This window comes from Anolis sagrei, chromosome 5 (genome assembly GCF_037176765.1).
Source record: "Anolis sagrei isolate rAnoSag1 chromosome 5, rAnoSag1.mat, whole genome shotgun sequence".
In the NCBI taxonomy this organism is placed as follows: Eukaryota; Metazoa; Chordata; class Lepidosauria; order Squamata; family Dactyloidae; genus Anolis; species Anolis sagrei.
In genome coordinates this window covers 89,475,971-89,494,262 of record NC_090025.1, presented here as the reverse complement: position 1 = coordinate 89,494,262, position 18,292 = coordinate 89,475,971, and positions in this window count along the sequence as shown.

The window sequence follows — 18,292 nt, the reverse complement described above, 5'->3', positions numbered from 1 at the left end:
TGCAGACCATCAACTCTTCTCTGAAGCCCGGTGATGTCAATGTTTTGCTGGAACAACTGCCCTGAATTTTCAGCTACAGAGAGGTTCCAAGAAGGGGAGGAATTCTAAACACCATGAGTGATTTCTCATGATCCAATAAATCATTAAACTTGATATAATTATACCACAATTATAATGATATAATTGTGAACTCTCCATTCTCAAATTATCAAAGATAACATAGCACCATAGCAATATGACCAAGAAGTTAACAGGGCCTGACAAATGAGGGCTGAGGTGACATTGATCTTTTCTTAGCCTGTGGCTTTTAGCAGGAGTGAGTAGCCAGAGAGGGTCATCGAATCATAGAACCATATAGTTGGAAGAGACCTCATGGGCCATCCAGTTCAACCTCCTGCCATGCAGGAAAAGCACAATCAAAGCACCCCAGACAGATGGTCATCCAGCCTCTAAAAGCCTCCAAAGAAGGAGCATCCATAACACTCTGAGGCAGTGAGGTCTACTGTTGAACAGCTCTTACAGTTAGGAATCATAGAATCATAGAAGTGACCTCATGGGCCATCCAACCCCTTGCCAAGAAGCAGGAAAATCGCATTCAAAGCACCCCCAACAGATGGCCATCCTGCCTCTGTTTAAAAGCCTCCAAAGAAGGAGCCTCTAACACACTCTGGGGCAGAGAGTTCCATTGATGAACAGGAAGTTCTTCCTAATGGTCAGGTGAAAATTCCTTTCCTGGAATTTGAACCCATTGCTCTGAGTGCTCACTAATGCTTCCTCTTCATCTTGGAAAGAAGTGACAAGTGGAGTGCCGCAGGGTTCCGTCCTGGGCCCGGTCCTGTTCAACATCTTTATTAATGACTTAGATGAAGGGCTAGAAGGAATGATCATCAAGTTTGCAGACGACACCAAATTGGGAGGGATAGCCAATACTCCAGAGGACAGGAGCAGGATTCAAAACGATCTTGACAGATTAGAGAGATGGGCCAAAACTAACAAAATGAAGTTCAACAGTGACAAATGCAAGATACTCCACTTTGGCAGAAAAAATGAAATGCAAAGATACAGAATGGGTGACGCCTGGCTCGAGAGCAGTACGTGTGAAAAAGATCTTGGAGTCCTCGTGGACAACAAGTTAAACATGAGCCAACAATGTGATGTGGCGGCAAAAAAAGCCAATGGGATTTTGGCCTGCATCAATAGGAGCATAGTGTCTAGATCTAAGGAAGTAATACTACCCCTCTATTCTGCTTTGGTTAAACCACACCTGGAATATTGTGTCCAATTCTGGGCACCACAGTTCAAGAGAGATATTGACAAGCTGGAATGTGTCCAGAGGAGGGCGACTAAAATGATCAAGGGTCTGGAGAACAAGCCCTATGAGGAGCGGCTTGGGGAACTGGGCATGTTTAGCCTGAAGAAGAGAAGGCTGAGAGGAGATATGATAGCCATGTATAAATATGTGAGAGGAAGCCACAGGGAGGAGGGAGCAAGCTTGTTTTCTGCTTCCTTGGAGACTAGGACGCGGAACAATGGCTTCAAACTACAAGAGAGGAGATTCCATCTGAACATTAGGAAGAACTTCCTGACTGTGAGAGCCGTTCAGCAGTGGAACTCTCTGCCCCGGAGTGTGGTGGAGGCTCCTTCTTTGGAAGCTTTTAAGCAGAGGCTGGATGGCCATTTGTCAGGGGTGATTTGAATGCAATATTCCTGCTTCTTGGCAGGGGGTTGGACTGGATGGCCCATGAGGTCTCTTCCAACTCTTTGATTCTATGATTCTATGAGTCTGACAACTCTTTAAATATTATTTATTTATTTATTTAGTTATTTATTTAAATATTTTATTTTTATAGTATATATAGTAAACAAAACAAAAAACCAGTGAAAAAATGAAAAAAGAAAAAGATGCAAAAGATTTACAAAAAGGTGTACATTCAGTGATCATTAAACATATGAATAATCAGACTTGACTGTACAATTAATTATATCTTAACATTTCTTAACCCTCTATCCCTCCACCCATGAACCCCACCCCATGACCTCTGAAATCCCTCAAAAAAGGATCACACAACTAACCAGCACTTAGCCATATATCTTCTTTCAAGTTTACCTTGAAGATCGGCGATTCGACGGACAATACTGTTTTATTGTTTTAATGATTGTTTTATTTCTCGTGGATGTATTTTTTAATTTAATTTATGTCCCTATGACTCTTGCCAATTATTGTCCCGTCTCTAATCTTCCATTCTTAAGTAAGGTGTATTGGGACAATTGCAGCAATTTTTGGATGACACAGCCGGCCTGGACCCTTTCCAGTCAGGTTTTCGCCTGGCTCATGGGACGGAGACAGTCCTGATTGCTATTACAGATGAACTTCGTCGTCAGTCTGAAAGCGGCGGATTGGTGCTTCTGGTACTTCTCGATCTTACCACAGTGTTTGACACAGTTGACTACAATTTAATGATCCACCGTCTCTCCATGTCCGTAGTTCGCGGTCAGGCCCTCAATTGGTTCAATTCATTCCTCCGAAATTGGAGTCAGTGCGTGGAATATATGGACCAAGTCTCCGAAAGTTCCCCCCTCCTATGTGGAGTACCCCAAGGTGCAATTCTCTCCACTCTTCTTTTCAACATCTACGTTAGACCCCTTGCCAGTTTGGCTCAGAGATTCGGCCTGGACTGCTATCAATATGCGGACGACACCCAACTCCTGTTGCGCTTGGAGCCTGGAGTAACGTCAATACCTGACAATTTCACCTTATGCCTGGAGGCTCTGTCGAACTGGCTACGTGCTAGCAGACTGAAGGTGAATCCGGCGAAGACTGAGATCCTGTGGCATGGCCGCCCGATAGGTCCGACCCATCCGTTACCTACCTTTGATGGCGCTGCTCTATCTCCATCGCCTACCGTTAAGAGCCTAGGTGTCGTTTTGGATTCACAGCTGGCAATGGAATCTCAGGTCTCTGCTGCGAGCAAACAGGCCTTTTTCCATCTACGACAAGCAAAGCAACTGGCACCTTACCTGTTGGATGAGGCTCTGGCAACAGTCATCCATGCCACGGTCACATCTAGGCTGGACTATTGCAATGCCTTGTATGTTGGCCTTCCTATTTCTACGACCCGAAAGCTCTGTATTGTCTAGAATGCTGCAGCCAGGTTACTCACAAAAACGTTGGGATTAACTTATCTTGGAAAGTTTTATAATATATGGAAGTTAGTCCATCTGGGCCAGGAGCTTTGTTATTAGGAAGATTCTTATCTCACCCTCTGTAATCAGCTTGTCAAGAGCTTCCCTTTGCCTTTCGGTAATTTTTTCCAACTTCTGCTTCGAGACATAGAATGTGATATCCTCTTTGTTGGATGAGTCTTCTTGATATAGTTCAGTGTAAAACATTTTAATTTTTTTCACAATATCCTCGTTGTTCCATCTTCTATTATCTAAGTTATATAATGTTGTTTTTTTCAATTTCTTAGCAAGCTATTTACCCGGTTTGTTGGCATTTGTGAAATAGTTTACTTTCAGGAATTTCAGCTTTCTAGCCATTTTTTCTAGTTGCAGTGTGTTTATTTGTTTCTTTATTTTTTATAATACTTTTTATTAGGTGCTTTTCAGTAAATACAATAATAAAAACATAACTTGTGGGGGATATGTCCTGGGGTAAGTCTCGGGGATCCACTAAAAGGGAAAGGGGGATTTAGGGACATGCAGGGAAGGCAGAGGAGAGAAAAGAAAAAAAAGGAGGGGGGAGAGGGGGAAATTTGGATTGGGGTTAGGGTCAGAGGGGTTAGGGTAATGTGGGGTAATTTTGATTTCCAAGTCTCCTTTCCCGCGTCTTATCTATGATGTGTGTATGTATACACACACACACAGACACACACACACACATATATATGCATATATATATATACACACATACACCTATGCTTTAAGCAATTCTCTGCATCCGGCTTCTCCCTTCTATTTGTGTCTTTCTTTTCCCTGCCTTCTTTTATTCTTTTGTTTTCGCTTCTTGTGAGTTGTATATAAAGTCATCGTATAACTTCCAGTTTGTTCTCTTAAGTGGTCTTCCTTGTGCATCTTTTAAAGTGTATGTCAAAATATCCATTTCTCTTATGTCACTGACTTTGTTTAACCAATCTTCTCTTGTGGGAATTTCCCTCAATTTCCACTTTTTTGCAAAGGCCAGTCTAGCCGCTGTGATTAGATAAGTAAATAAAATGTCTTTGTTGGAGTCGAGCTTATTCTTAGAATAATCTTAATAGGAAATATTCTGGCTTCATTTTTATTTTTATTTGTAATATTTTCTCACAGTTTTCATGTATTATTTTCCAGTAAATTTTTGTCCTGGGGCAAGTCCACCATAAGTGGTGGAAGGTTCCAGTTTGATCTACACATTTCCCGTATCTGCAGCTTGTTCTTTTGTACATTAGGGCTAATTTCTGTGGGGTCATGTACCACCTGTAAAACATCTTATACCAGTTTTCTTTTAGATCTGTGGAGTATGTATACTTAATTCTCTTTGACTAAATTGAATTTTGAATTTTATTGGCCTGCCAATGTTTTTGGCCCATTTTATCATGCATTCTTTTACGGATTTGGTCTCTGTCGCCCACTCGAGTAATTTGTTATATATTTGAGTTATATTTTTTCTTATCTTTTCTTAATATCTTCTCCCATAGGTCGTCTTTTTCTGAGAAGCCGAGATCCTGATCTTTGTTGATTCTATGATTCTATGAAATGTTCTTTTAACTGGAAGTACAGGGTTAGTCAAAATGAATAGGCCAATAAGAAAATTAATTTTAGACGAATGTATGTTTATTGTAACCAAACTACAGCTACGTATCGACAGATAAATTATCAAAGTTTTGTCTCACCTTCAGAGATGTTCGATATGGGCGCCCCGTGTGACACGGCAGACGTCCAAGCGATAGTCCAGTTCATTCCACATCCGTTGCAGCACATCCGACGTAATGGCATCGAATGCAGCACATATGCGCTGTTTTAAGTCGTCCAAGGTCAGCGGTAATGGAGGTCGGAACACAGTGTCTTTCACATACCCCCAGAGAGAAAAGTCGCATGGTGTGAGGTCGGGGGACCTGGGGGGCCACAGGAGGAATGGAAGATCAGTCACTCCAGCACGGCCAATCCAACGTCTGGGAAGGTGTTCGTTGAGGTACTCGTGTACACTGTTGTGCCAATGCGGAGGGGCACCGTCCTGTTGGAATACGAAATCGGGCATTTTCTCTTCTAACTGTGGCATCAACCATTCAGACAACATGTCAGCGTACACTATGCCTGTTACGGTTTTCTCCGCGAAAAAGAATGGGCCAAACACGTGACGGTTGGTTATTGCACAGAAAACGTTTACCTTCAGCAAATCCCTTACATGTTCCAATACGGCATGAGGATTTTCAGATCCCCAAAAGCGGAGATTATGCCTATTGACCTTCCCGCACAGGTGAAACGTTGCCTCGTCACTGAAGACCAGTCTATTGGCAAAGCCTTCCTCCTCTAGTCTTCGCTGCATTGATTCGCAAAAATCGTGTCGTTTCGAATAGTCACCTTTTTTCAAAGCCTGCACCATTTGCAATTTATACGGCTTGAACTGCAAACGTTTGCGTAACACGCGCCACACAGTTTTTTGCGGAACGTTCAATTCCATGGAAACACGATTTGTCGACTTCTGGGGACTTCGTTGAAAGGATGCACGAATGGATTCCACTGTGTCTTCGGAGACACGCGGTCGTCCTGTGGTTTTACCCTTGCATAAGCAGCCCGTCTCCTCAAATTGCTTTACCCACCTCGCAATGGAATGTCGATGAGGTGGTTCCTTGCCATACTTGGCTCGAAATTCTCGCTGGACCGTAATTACTGACATTGTTTTAGCAAATGTCATCACACAAAACGCCTTCTCTTTGCCTGATTCCGCCATTTTGAAAACAGCGACTCCTAGCGACGCCTAGCGGCATTAACGTACATGTGTGTTGCTCAAAAAAAACTTTGATAGTTTATCTGTTGCTACGTAGCTGTGGTTTGGTTACAGTAAACATACATTCGGGTACAATTAATTTTCTTATTGGCCTATTCATTTTGACTAACCCTGTATTGTAGCCAGGAGAAAGATTTAAATTCCTTGGCTATCTCCTCTTTCGACTTCAAATAGATCTTGCCTTCTTTCTTTGTTGTTGTGACTCTATAGGTGGGCCAGTTCGTCCAACCCAGCAATTTTCTTTGTCCTGCCTCAAACGGGGATAACCATAGCAGTGTCTTCTGGTAAAGTTTGTGTCTGTACTTGTCCCAGATTTTCAGTAGCGTCCCTCTTACAAAATGGCTGTTGAAGTTTTTTTCTCTCTTTGATTGGTTTTGCCACAGGTAATCGTGCCACCACACCCTCAGGTCGAAGCCCTCTAGGGTCAACACATTTTCTCTCTTCAATGAGATCCAATCTCTTATCCAGATCATTCCACACACGTCAAAATACAATCTTATATCTGGCAGTCCCAGTCCTCCTCTTTGTCTTAGATCTGTCAAATGTCTGAATTTAATTCTTGCTTTTTTCCCCTTCTAGATAAATTTCAGGATCTCTTTGTTCCATTCTTTAAATAACTTGTTGTTCTGAAGTATAGGCAAATTTTGGAAGAGGAGTAGAAATCTTGGTAATATGTTCATCTTGATGGTTGCTATCCTTCCCATGAGGGAAAGATTTAAGTTGTTCCATGTTTTCAGAATTTTTTTTAATTTCATTCCACTTAGTTTCATAATTATTCTTCAAGAGTTGGGAGTTTTTGCAGCTAATAGTATTCCGAGATATTTGATTTTTGATGAAATTTGCATTCCTGACATTTCTCTTAATCTCTCTTGGTTTTCTTTCGAGATATTCTTTGTTAAGATCTTGGTTTTTTGTTTGTTTATCTTGAAGCCTGCAAGCTTTCCATATTCCTCTACTTTATTTATCCAGTTGGTAATGTTTTCTCTTGACTCCTTAATGATACATATCAGGTCGTCAGCGAAAGCTCTCATTTTGTATACTTGTTTCCCTATTTTTGGTGCAGGCAAATTTTTATCCTCCCTTACGTTTTTCAGTGTTTATTTGTTTTTCTTAATTAATTCTATCTCTAGCTTTTTTTTTCTTATCTCCTGGATTGTTCTTGAACAGATTCTCTTTGGTTTCTAGTTCTTCTTGAAGTTTTATTTGTTCTTCTTGTCTTAGTCTATTTTTTTGCACCCTGTTGAATAAAATACCCCCTCATTACTGGCGTCCTATAATGTTTCTATTTTGGTTTCATTATTCGTGTTAATCTTGAAATATTATTTAAGTAACTTCCTGTTTTTTTTCTATCTCATTTTCTGTTTTGAGTAAGTTCTCATTTAGTTTCCATCTCCTTGATTTTGGACTTTCCCTTACTTCCATCTCTAATGCACAGTGATCCGAGTTTATTTTTGGTTTAATTTGAATTCTATTAAGTTTTGTGGCTATGGAATTTGAGGCCCAGATCATGTCGATCCGGGACCACAAATAGTGACTGTCAGAATAATAGGTATAGTCCTTTCCCGTTGTATTTTTTAATCTCCAAACATCTTGTAAGGAAAAGTCTTTTTTCATCTGTAAGAAATTCTGCGGTAATTGACCCGCTTTCGGTTCTCCTCCTCTTGTTTTATTTTTTTTGGACCTCTCTATCTGATTTTCTATAACCCCACTGAAGTCTCCTAGAATTATCAAATGTTCATATTCCTGATCTAGAATATTTCTTTTTAGGTAATTTACAAATTTAGTTTTGGTTCCAACCGGGGCATAAATGTTACATAATAGTGTAGTTTGATTGTTAATCCTTACTTTAATACCTATAGCTCTGCCCTCCTGATCCTTGAAAGCCAGTTCTGGTTTAAATTTCTCCTTTATATACAATACAACTCCTCTCTTCTTTTCTTGGGCTAACGAATAGTATTCTTTTCCCAATTGTTTCTGAATAAGATGGGATGCATGTTTTTGTTTAATGTGAATTTCCTGTAGTGCAGTAATATTGAAATTACCAATTTTTTATTTGGTTGAATATCGTTTTCTTTTTATTTGGGCTGTTCAGCCCGTTTACATTATTAGAGAAGATTTTCACCATCATTACATATTTCTTCCTCGGAGTAGTTCTGGTTCGCCACATCATATTCCTCTGGTGAGTTTTCTCTTAGCCTTTTTTCAGGTTTTTTCCCAAACTGATTACTTCCTTTTTTTCTTCCGTTCTGATAGGTGATTCTCTGCCTCTCTGATCTTGTCGTTTTCCTTTTTCTATCTCTTTTTGGTGATCTCTATAGAAGTCCTTCGCCTTCTGCTCTGATGTTAACCAGTATCTCTTATTGTTGAGAGAAACCATCAGACCTTCATTTCTTTCCCATCTAAATTGGACCTGGTATTTTTTCAGTTCGTCCATTAGGAAGTAATATTTTTGTCTTTTTTTCATTGTCAACTTCTTTTAAGACAATTAATTTTTTCTCTTTGTAATAAGTAGGTTTTTTGGAGTTATGTTTGAGAATTTCGTCCAGAATCCTTTTCCTTCTGAAGTTGACCACGATGTCCCTGGCCACTTTATGTTTCCTGGTATAATTGGTATTAATTCTATACAATCTGTCCAAGTTCTGATCGGCTTCCAATTTGGAGATATCTAGAATTTTTGCCATTATATCCACAATTATGCCTCTCAGGTCTTCTCCCTCAGTTTCCTCTACATTTCTGAATCTGAGTTGGAATTCTGATTCTCTTATTGCCATTTGTTCTTGTTGTTTCTCCAATTTTTCACTTAATTCTTCTAATTTTGTAATTTTCTGGTTGGTCTTCTCCGCTGATTTGGTTAGAATTTGTTTGTCCTTTTGAATCTCTTTCACCTCTTGTTGAATTTCTTTAAATTATTGTTTTACCGTGGAAATCTCATCGTTGACTTCTCTTCTTAATTTCCCTGTTTCATCTTGGAATATCTTTTCTAGTCTTTCTTGCATTTTATCTTGATTCTCCTGTATTTTATCTTGTTTTTCCTGCATTTATTTCTTGATTTTCTTGTATTTTTTGTAGTTGTGCCATAAGTTCTTTTGGAGAGGGGTCGCCTTGTATTGAGGATCTTCTGCCTGCAGATGGAGTTACTGTCGATGATGTTTTGGTCATCTTGGAAGTAGTGTATTTGTCCATGGAATATATTGTAATTGTTTTTGTTAATTCCTTATTTATGCTCTGTCTCTCTTCTTTCCTTGCCCTTTTTCTTTCCCTGTCTTTCATTCTCTTTTTATTTGTTTATTTACTTATCTTGAATTATATTTATTGTTATTATTTTTGTTTATTTTTTATTATTATCATTTATTTTTATTTCTTATTTTTAAATTTTTTAAATTTGGGGCAATTGGTACCAAATTTGGACACGATACACCTAACAACCCAATGCATGTTCTGCACTCAACCCCCCCCCCCCCAACACTTCCCTCTCCCTCCCCCCACCGCCCTTAGAAAGATGTTCAACTGTAAGCCTCAAGGAGGGAGCGGGAGGGAAGGAGTGCATGTATGCTGCCCCAGCAATAATGGCGGATGTCAAAAAGACCACGTCATGGCCTGTAAGGCCCATGGTTCCAGTCCCAAAAATTGGTGAGGAGGGGGCACCAACCAGATGGTGCATACAGTGCACAGCAGGAGACAGCAAGCCTCAGGGCCTCTAAATGTTGTAAGTTTATGTCTAAATGTTGCATTTATCTCATTTTTCATGTTCTTCTTTTGTGCGGCTCTGGTTAACATTTTAAAGTTTTTATTACTACAGTATTCCCTCACTTATTGTGGGTGATCCATTCCAGGACCACCCGTGATAAGTGAAAATCCACTAAGTAAGGACACTCCGCCCACTTGGCATTGGCCCCGTCCTCTTCACCAAGTTTGCTGCTTGCCGCCTCGGAGACTCCTTGGGCACAATTGATGGCACTGCCAGGCTGGGCTGAGGCCTGGTCTGAGGCCTCAGCCCAGCCTGGCAGTACTGTCAATGGAGTCAAAGGGGCCTCTGAGGCGGCGAGTAGCAGACTTGGTGAAGAGGACGAAGCTACTGCTGAGTGGATGGAGACAAGGGTAAGGCCTAGCACCTGGCTCCCCCTCCCCTCCTCCTCCTCCTCCGTATTATTATTATTATTATTATTATTATTATTATTATTATCTATATTTATACCCCGCTCTTCTCACCCCAAAGGGGACTCACAGCGGCTTACAGATTATGGCAAAATTCAATGCCTCATTATACATACATATCAAATTATAAAACAGTTATAACACCCAAATGCAATAAAACAGATTAAAACATAGTTTCCCAATCATTCCCCCCCCCCCCCACAGGCCAAACAAAAGCCTCCTAGTAAAAGTGGTCTTATGCATTATTACCATGGGGTAAGGAGATATAAGGTGCTAGTCTAGAAGGCTCCTCCTCTCTTCCTCCTCCTCCCCCTTGTGGCTCCCCCCACGGCTCCCCCCCCCCAGCTTATTGCAGACCCATGAAACAGTGAGTCTGCAATAAGCGAACCGTATATCCAAAAACCTCCCTTTTCAAATATATCAAATTCTTTTGAAATTCATCTATTTTTATGTTATCTAATTCTTTCTTTGCTCTCAATTCATAATATATATGTGTTTGGTTCTTTTAATTATAGTTTTTCTGTGTGCTTTTCCAATTTATTTTCCTTTCTTCTTGTTTCTTTTTAAGATTATAGATTTTTATGCATAATCCTCTTGCCACTGCTTTCATAGTGTCCAATAATAAAGTGAGCCTCAGTTTGGAGGCTCACTTTAAAGATCTCATTAGGTCTTTTCCAGCTTGTCAGCCCCTTTGGTTTCAGATAAAAGTAAGTATTCACTGTTGATCTGGCTCCATTTTTTTAATCTTATCTGTCATAGTCCTGCTCCCAACTTACTTGTTTCCTGAGCAAGTGAGTGTTGTCTCACTGCTATGCACAGTGTTTAATGGCTGCCTCTTCTCCTTCCCTGGGAGCATTCATGCTAACTTTATTTGTGTTCTGTATCTTTATTGGAGCTTTAATTCCTTCGCATCTTGGGAAGGAATTTTCCTTGTCTTTTCTTGGTTTGATTGATGTTCTTTAGAGGGAGTGCATGGACCTCCAAACTATCTATCCATAAATCTTGCTAAAAGCACTCGGCTGGTTGGAAATGCAGCTTACTCAGACATGGTAGAATTCATGTGAGATGAATTCTACTCTTCAGTAACAAAATTATGTTTGGGTTTTGCATATGGAGTGCTGACTATGCCAATATATTTGTACTGCAGCTACAAGGCAATGGCATGAGTGCAAAAATATTTGTATTCCAACATGTATTCTAGGTGAAATGCACATCTCTAGCAAGTCTGAGTACCTCTGAACCTGACAATATTTTGATCATATTTTTTTATTTATGTCTACAACTTTGTTTCTCATACATTTCTATGCTCCACTGTATTTTTGTTTGTTTCTTTTGTTGCTTCTTGGTCTCTATTAAAATGAACAAAAACAATATAGGGAAATTGCTGAAGTGCTTTCTCAGCATAACAATATTTCGTAATGTCTGGTTTACTTCAGGAGATGTTGCTTTGATCAAAGGCACTTCTCGGCTCTGCATCTGGAATAGTATCTTGGCATTCATCCCAATGTTTGTGCACCAAGGTTGTCTGAAGCTCATTTTTGAGACTCATTTTCCAGATAAAAAAGTACCACAGCACACACAATCATAATAGGAAAGGTGTCATTGATTCATGGCAAAATATAGTCCTTTGTGATAGAACTCAGAACAGGAAATAATTAGAAAAAGACCTCCCCTGGTGCTAAAAGCCCAGAAAATGGCAAAAATTGCATTCCACTGAGGACATTTTGAAGCAACCCCCTCCCATTATATAGAAACAAGAATTGGGGACTACAACGGCCCAGATTGAACATATCTGGTTCTGAATGAATGCAGGGATAATGTATTGTCAAAGGCTTTCATGGCTGGAATCACTGGGTTGTTGTAGGTTTTACAGGCAAGCATCCTCAGAGGCTGTGAGGTTATGCAGGGATAGTTATGTGAAGACCAACTTCAAAGTTCATATTGTGGAAATGTGTTAACTAACTAAAAGTTGAAAATGCTCTTTGCTTATATAATTTGGATCTTTTTGTTTAGCCTAAGAAAGATATTACCACAATATGGACTTTGAAACAAATAGTATACTTCAATTCTGCTGAGAAATGGTTTAGACATTTGAGTGGGTTTTGATTTGTGGCTATGTTACACTCTTCCCTCCCTTGATATTTTAGTATAATTACTTGATACCAAGGAGCCATCATTTTCTGCTTCTTCCCATTTGCCTGTGTTATTTGATCAAGCATTGTAGTCACAGTGATACATTTTGTAATTAATTTCCCCCCTCAAACCACAGATTTTCAAATATCTTTCCAGAGTTCAACACAGCTGAATATTTAGAAAAGCTTTAAAGAAAAGGAAATGTGATAACTGAATAAAAGAAACTTTTGTAAATGCTGCCAGATAACTTTGTGCTTGACTTATTGACCATACTGAATGGAATGTTCCAGAAGTTTGATTTGCAGCTTACAATTCAAGCCAAAACAAATAGCTAAAATAATACCTAGTAGATTATAAAACATTACAAACCAAACCATTTACAATGTTAATTTAAAACAATTAAAAAGACATCCAACACATGTTAACACACATTTTAAAAAAAAGCACACCTATGGAACTTCCTTCTGCCTCCAAACAATTAAAATCCAATGCTTTCACTGTCCTCATCAGCTGTTGTGGGAATGAGATGGTGGTCTCCTGGGTCAGATTCAACAGGGTTCTAAGATTTTCAAGCAGCTTTCATAGAATCATAGAATCATAGAGTTGGAAGAGACCTCATGGGCCATCCAGTCAGAGGCGGCCCAAGGTAATTTTCAATGGTAAGCAAACAGTATTTTGCCCCCCCCCCCCACCCCAACCAATCACTGATATATATATTTTCTGTTCGTCATGGGAGTTCTGTGTGCCATATTTGGTTCAATTCCATCATTGGTGGAGTTCAGAATGCTCTTTGATTGTAGGCGAACTATACATCCCAGTAACTACAATGTCAAGGTCTATTTTCCCCCAAGAGCGCCTCAAGAGCACCCCTGGGCAAAATCAACTATACTGCAAATGCTTACTTTGCGTAATGGGTTGAGCCGCCCCTGTGTGGTAAATAAATATAAGCATATGTATGTATGTGTGTGCATGTGAAGAGAGGCACTTGAATAATGTATGCACATAAGTGACCATGAACATTTAGGTAAAGGTAAATGGATGGCCATCTGTCAGGGGTGCTTTGAATGCAGCATTCCTGCTTCTTGGCAGGGGGTTGGACTGGATGGCCCATGAGGTCTCTTCCAACTCTTTGATTCTATGATTCTATGATTAGTTCTGACCTTTAAAATTCTTTATGGCCAGGGTCCATCGTACCTTAGGGAACGCCTCTCCTTCTCCTAACATCGGAGGTTGCAACAACCAGCCCAACGCAACTTACTCATTCCTGCTTCTTGGCAGGGGGTTGGACTGGATGGCCCATGAGGTCTCTTCCAACTCTATGATTCTATGAATGTGCACATGTCCCTCTGTGTGAATGTTTACAGATCCTTATGTATGTGTGCACCATTAGATCAGTGCATGACTATGTGTGTGCATATACATGTGTGACTTTGAAGCCCTGCTCAGCCATGAACCCCACTGGATGATGTTGGGCAGGTCACTCTCTCTCAGCCACAAAGGAAAGTTAGGGCAAACCTTTTCTCAACAAAGCTTGTCATGGAAACAATATGTACACCACTCTCTGTTTCGTTTATTATAATTACACTAGATTGTGTGGGTGCTTTCATACATTCTTTCTTTCTTTCTTTCAATCCCACCCCTCATACTTTCCCCTTCCTTTCTCTTCCTTCCTTCCCTTCTTTTCTCCCTCTCTCTCTTCTTTCTTTCTCTTCTTTTTCTTTCTTTCCTTCCTTCCTCCCTTCCCTCCATACATGTCATCTTTCTTTCCCAGTGACATCACAGAGGGCCACTTCACCTAGCAACCGCCTTTGTGGTACAAACAGACAAACATACGTTCTTTCACATTTTTATATACTGAGAGATTTATTTATATTGCACCTTTCCCCCACCATGGGGACTCGAAGTGGCTGTACATGTGCATGGATAAATATATACATACATGTATGTGTATGGAAATATATGGTGACAAAAAGGAGGCAAAAGTAGGAAATGATATATCTCTCTCTTACATCATTTACTGGCACCAAGCATTGTTCCTATGAGAGTGGTGTGTGTTTGCTATCCTGTACCTATAGGCACAGATAAGGAGACTATCAATAGATCCGTACATAGACATGTATATCCACACACACGCATATGCATGGATATATATGTATATGTAAGCTCACAGCAGCCGCTCCCAGAAATGACACAGGACGCCAATCCGTGATCAAACAGGAAACTTTTACTACTGGATGCATATACACAATGAAAGCCAGGATTGGCACACGGACGCAAGTCAACTCTTATATACCCTCCCCCACATTCGAATCCCCTCTTCCCGCCTGACAAAGATCCCGCGCAATATTCCCCGCCAAACCACCAACGGCCCCTCCCAAGGCCACCAGCTGCAATTCCTTATCAGTTCTCCATGTCAGGAATCCGGTTTTTTGCGCCAACATCCAAGGCCAGGAAACCGAGTCCTGACATAATGTCCCCCTCCACCTCTTCTTCTTCCTGGAAGGGAAACATACGTCACCATTATGTCCCTTCTTTGTCTAGCGGGCCTTGGTATTTCTTTAGCAAATTACAATGGAATGTCGGATGTACCTTCCCCAATGTCTTAGGGAGTTTCAGAGCATATGTCACTTCATTTATTTTGTTAGAAATCCTGAAGGGACCAATATATTTGGGAGACAATTTCCGAGAGGGGGTATTTAGCTTGAGGTTTTTTGTGCTCAGCCACACTAGATCCCCCTCCTCCAACTTATCACCTTCCCTCCTCTTTCGATCTGCAAACAGTTTATATTTTCGTTGGGCCTCTCGTAGTGATTTTGCCACCTCCTCCCAGTTCGCCTTCATTTTGTCAGGCCATCCTTCCTTCCCCCCCAGCTCTTCCCCCCAACTCGGCAGTTTGGGTAAAGGGGTTACTTCCATGCCGTACACTATTTCAAAGGGGGATTTCCCTGTGGATGCGTGACAGGCTCCATTATATGCAATTTCTGCAAACGGGAGTAAATCGGCCCAATCGGTTTGGCATTGGTTTGTGTATGTCCTTAGGAACAGCCCCAAGGTCTGTTGCGTGCGTTCGACCCCCCCATTGGTCATGGGATGGAACGCTGAACTCAGGGTCCGTTCCACCCCCATCAACTGCATGAACTCTTCCCAGAACCGGGCCGTAAATTGCACCCCTCGGTCACTAATCACCTGGTCTGGACAACCATGTAACCGATAGATGTGTTTGATGAATAGCTCAGCCAATTTCTCTGCAGATGGTAATTTAGGCAGCGCTATGAAATGCGCTTGCTTTGAGAACAGATCCATTACCGTCCATATGTAACGTTGACCTCGGCTAACTGGGAGTTCGCCCACAAAGTCCATAGCAATTACCCTCCACGGTTGTGATGGTTCTGCCACCTTTTGCAATAACCCCATTGGTTTTTGTGGGGTTGTCTTACTCTGTGCACACGCATCGCACCGGGATACATACATTTTGGTGTCATTCCTCATCCCTGGCCACCAACACTGACGTGCCAACATTTTTAGGGTTTTCGTTACTCCCCAGTGTCCCGCTCCCTTACTGCCGTGGCATCTGACCATCATTTTTTCCCTCAGGTTGCCTGGGATGTATAACTTTCTATGTACAAATCCCAACCCATCCTTCCATTCCACCTTTTCCTTATTTCTTTCCAGCCACTCATCCTCCCTGCATGCCTGCCTTATCTCCTCCTCCCATCCTCCGTCTTTGCTCTCAACCCCCACCAGCCTCTGGCTGCGTTCCGTTTGCGCTCGTGTTTGCACCGCCATGCCCCACTGCCGTTCTGTGAATATGCTCCCCTTCGGGCTTCGCCCCCTCCCTTCATCCTCCGGCATTCTCGACAACGTGTCTGCGACCACATTTTGTTTCCCCTTTTGGAAACGCAGCTTAAAATCAAATCTACTGAAATACTGAGCCCATCTTATTTGTTTTGCTGACAATTGCCTGGGTGAGGTGAGGTATTGTAAGTTTTTATGGTCGGTCCACACTTCAAAGGGGATGCCGCTTCCCTCTAGTAGGTGTCTCCACGTTTCTAGAGCCCTCACCACTGACAGAGCCTCCTTCTCCCACACCGGCCAGTTCCGTTCGGTTTCGCTGAACTTTTTTGAGATGAACCCGCAGGGTTTCAACCTCCCTTCTGGGTCCCTTTGCATCAGGGCCGCCCCGTAAGCCCAATCTGATGCATCACAATGGATTATGAATGGTTTGGTCAAATCGGGGTGGATTAACACTGGTTCCTCAGTGAACCTGCATTTCAGTTCTTCAAAAGCTTTTTGGCACTCTGCTGACCAATTTAGTTTCGCTCCCGGGGACCGCACTTTCACCGTTTCCCCCTTTCCCTTTGTTTTGAGTAGTTCAGTTAAGGGCAATGTTATCTGCGCAAAGTCCTCTATGAACCCCCGGTAGAAATTTGCAAATCCGAGGAATGATTGCAACTGTTTGCGCGTTTGGGGAGGGCTCCACCCCCTGACATCCTCCACCTTTGCCGGATCCATTGCTATCCCTCCCTTGGATATCCGGTACCCCAGGAAGTCTATCTGTTCCTTATTGAACTCACATTTTGATAGCTTTGCAAACAGTTTTGCCTCCCTCAATTTCTGGAGCACCTCTCTCACCAATTTGACATGAGATCGTCTATCCCGGGTAAACACAATTACATCATCCACAAAACAAAACACCCCGCGATACAATAATGGGTGTAGCACCTCATTAATCATTTGCATAAATGCTGATCCAGAGCCTTTGAGCCCGAACGGACAAATTAAATATTCAAAATGGCCCAGCGCACAGGCAAACGCCGTTTTCCATCTGTCCTCAGGCCTTATGCGCAACTTGTGATAGGCCTCGATCAAGTCAATTTTCGTGAACACCCTTGCTTCTGACAACCTCGATAGCAAGTCCTTGGTTAGTGGCATGGGGTAGTTGTTGGTGGTACTCACTGCATTCAGCCCCCTATAGTCCACGCACAGTCTCAACGAACCGTCCTTTTTGTGCCTAAACAGCACTGGGGCTCCCAAGGGTGACTCGGATGGCCTTATAAACCCTCGGGCCAAGTTCTTTTCAATATATTTTCTCAGTTCCTCCATCTCCTTGACCGACATTGGGTACAATTTACTCCTAGGCAACTTAGCATCCTCATTGAGTTCAATCTTTACTTCGACCCTCCTAGGAGGGGGAAGCTGGTCCGCCTCCTTTTCGTCAAATACATCCTCAAAGTCTCTGTATTCAGGGGGAATTTCCTGCACCCCACCCGCCGTGTTTTCTTCCCCCTTGCAACATTTTCCTCTTTCTTCGCTCTGGAATGTTATGCTGCCTTCCCTCCAATTGATTTGTGGGTTGGCTTCCTTTAACCATGGCATCCCCAGTATTACATTGTAAGTAGCCATAGGGGATACGACAAAGGTTATGCTGCCTTCCCAGCTCCCCACTTTACATCTCACTTCTCCCACTTCAAACCGTGCCGGGGCCCCAGCCGCCACTGACCCATCTAGCTGCGAGAATGCTATGGGGCTCTGCAAGGGGGTTTTCTCACATTTCAGTTCGTCTGCTAACTCTGGGGCCATAATGTTTCTTGAGCAGCCGCAATCCATGAGAGCTTTGCAGCTGGCCCACTTCCCCTCCCCTTCTAGCCTGATCGGGAATACTAGCATTCCTGGGCTGTGACTCACCAGATCTCCCACTGGGGCCCTAGAACGGGGGCTCTCCTCCGCTCTCTTCCCTGCAGCCGGTTTGAACTTTGGGAAATGGGACTCTCCCCCTTTCCTTTGTCGGCATTCGGCAGCCCGATGGCCCAGGCGACCGCATACATAACAGCCGCCCCTCTGCTCCTTGGGCCCTCCGGTTGGAGCTTTCCCGACCGTGCCTCTCTCCGTCCTCCGACTCTCCTCCTTTGCTCTTGTCTGCTGCGGCGCCGCTCCTTGATGCCTCTTGACCTGTGCCAATGTCGTCTCGATGCGGCCGGCCAGCTCAATCCATCCACCTATCTCCTCCGGGTCGTCGCG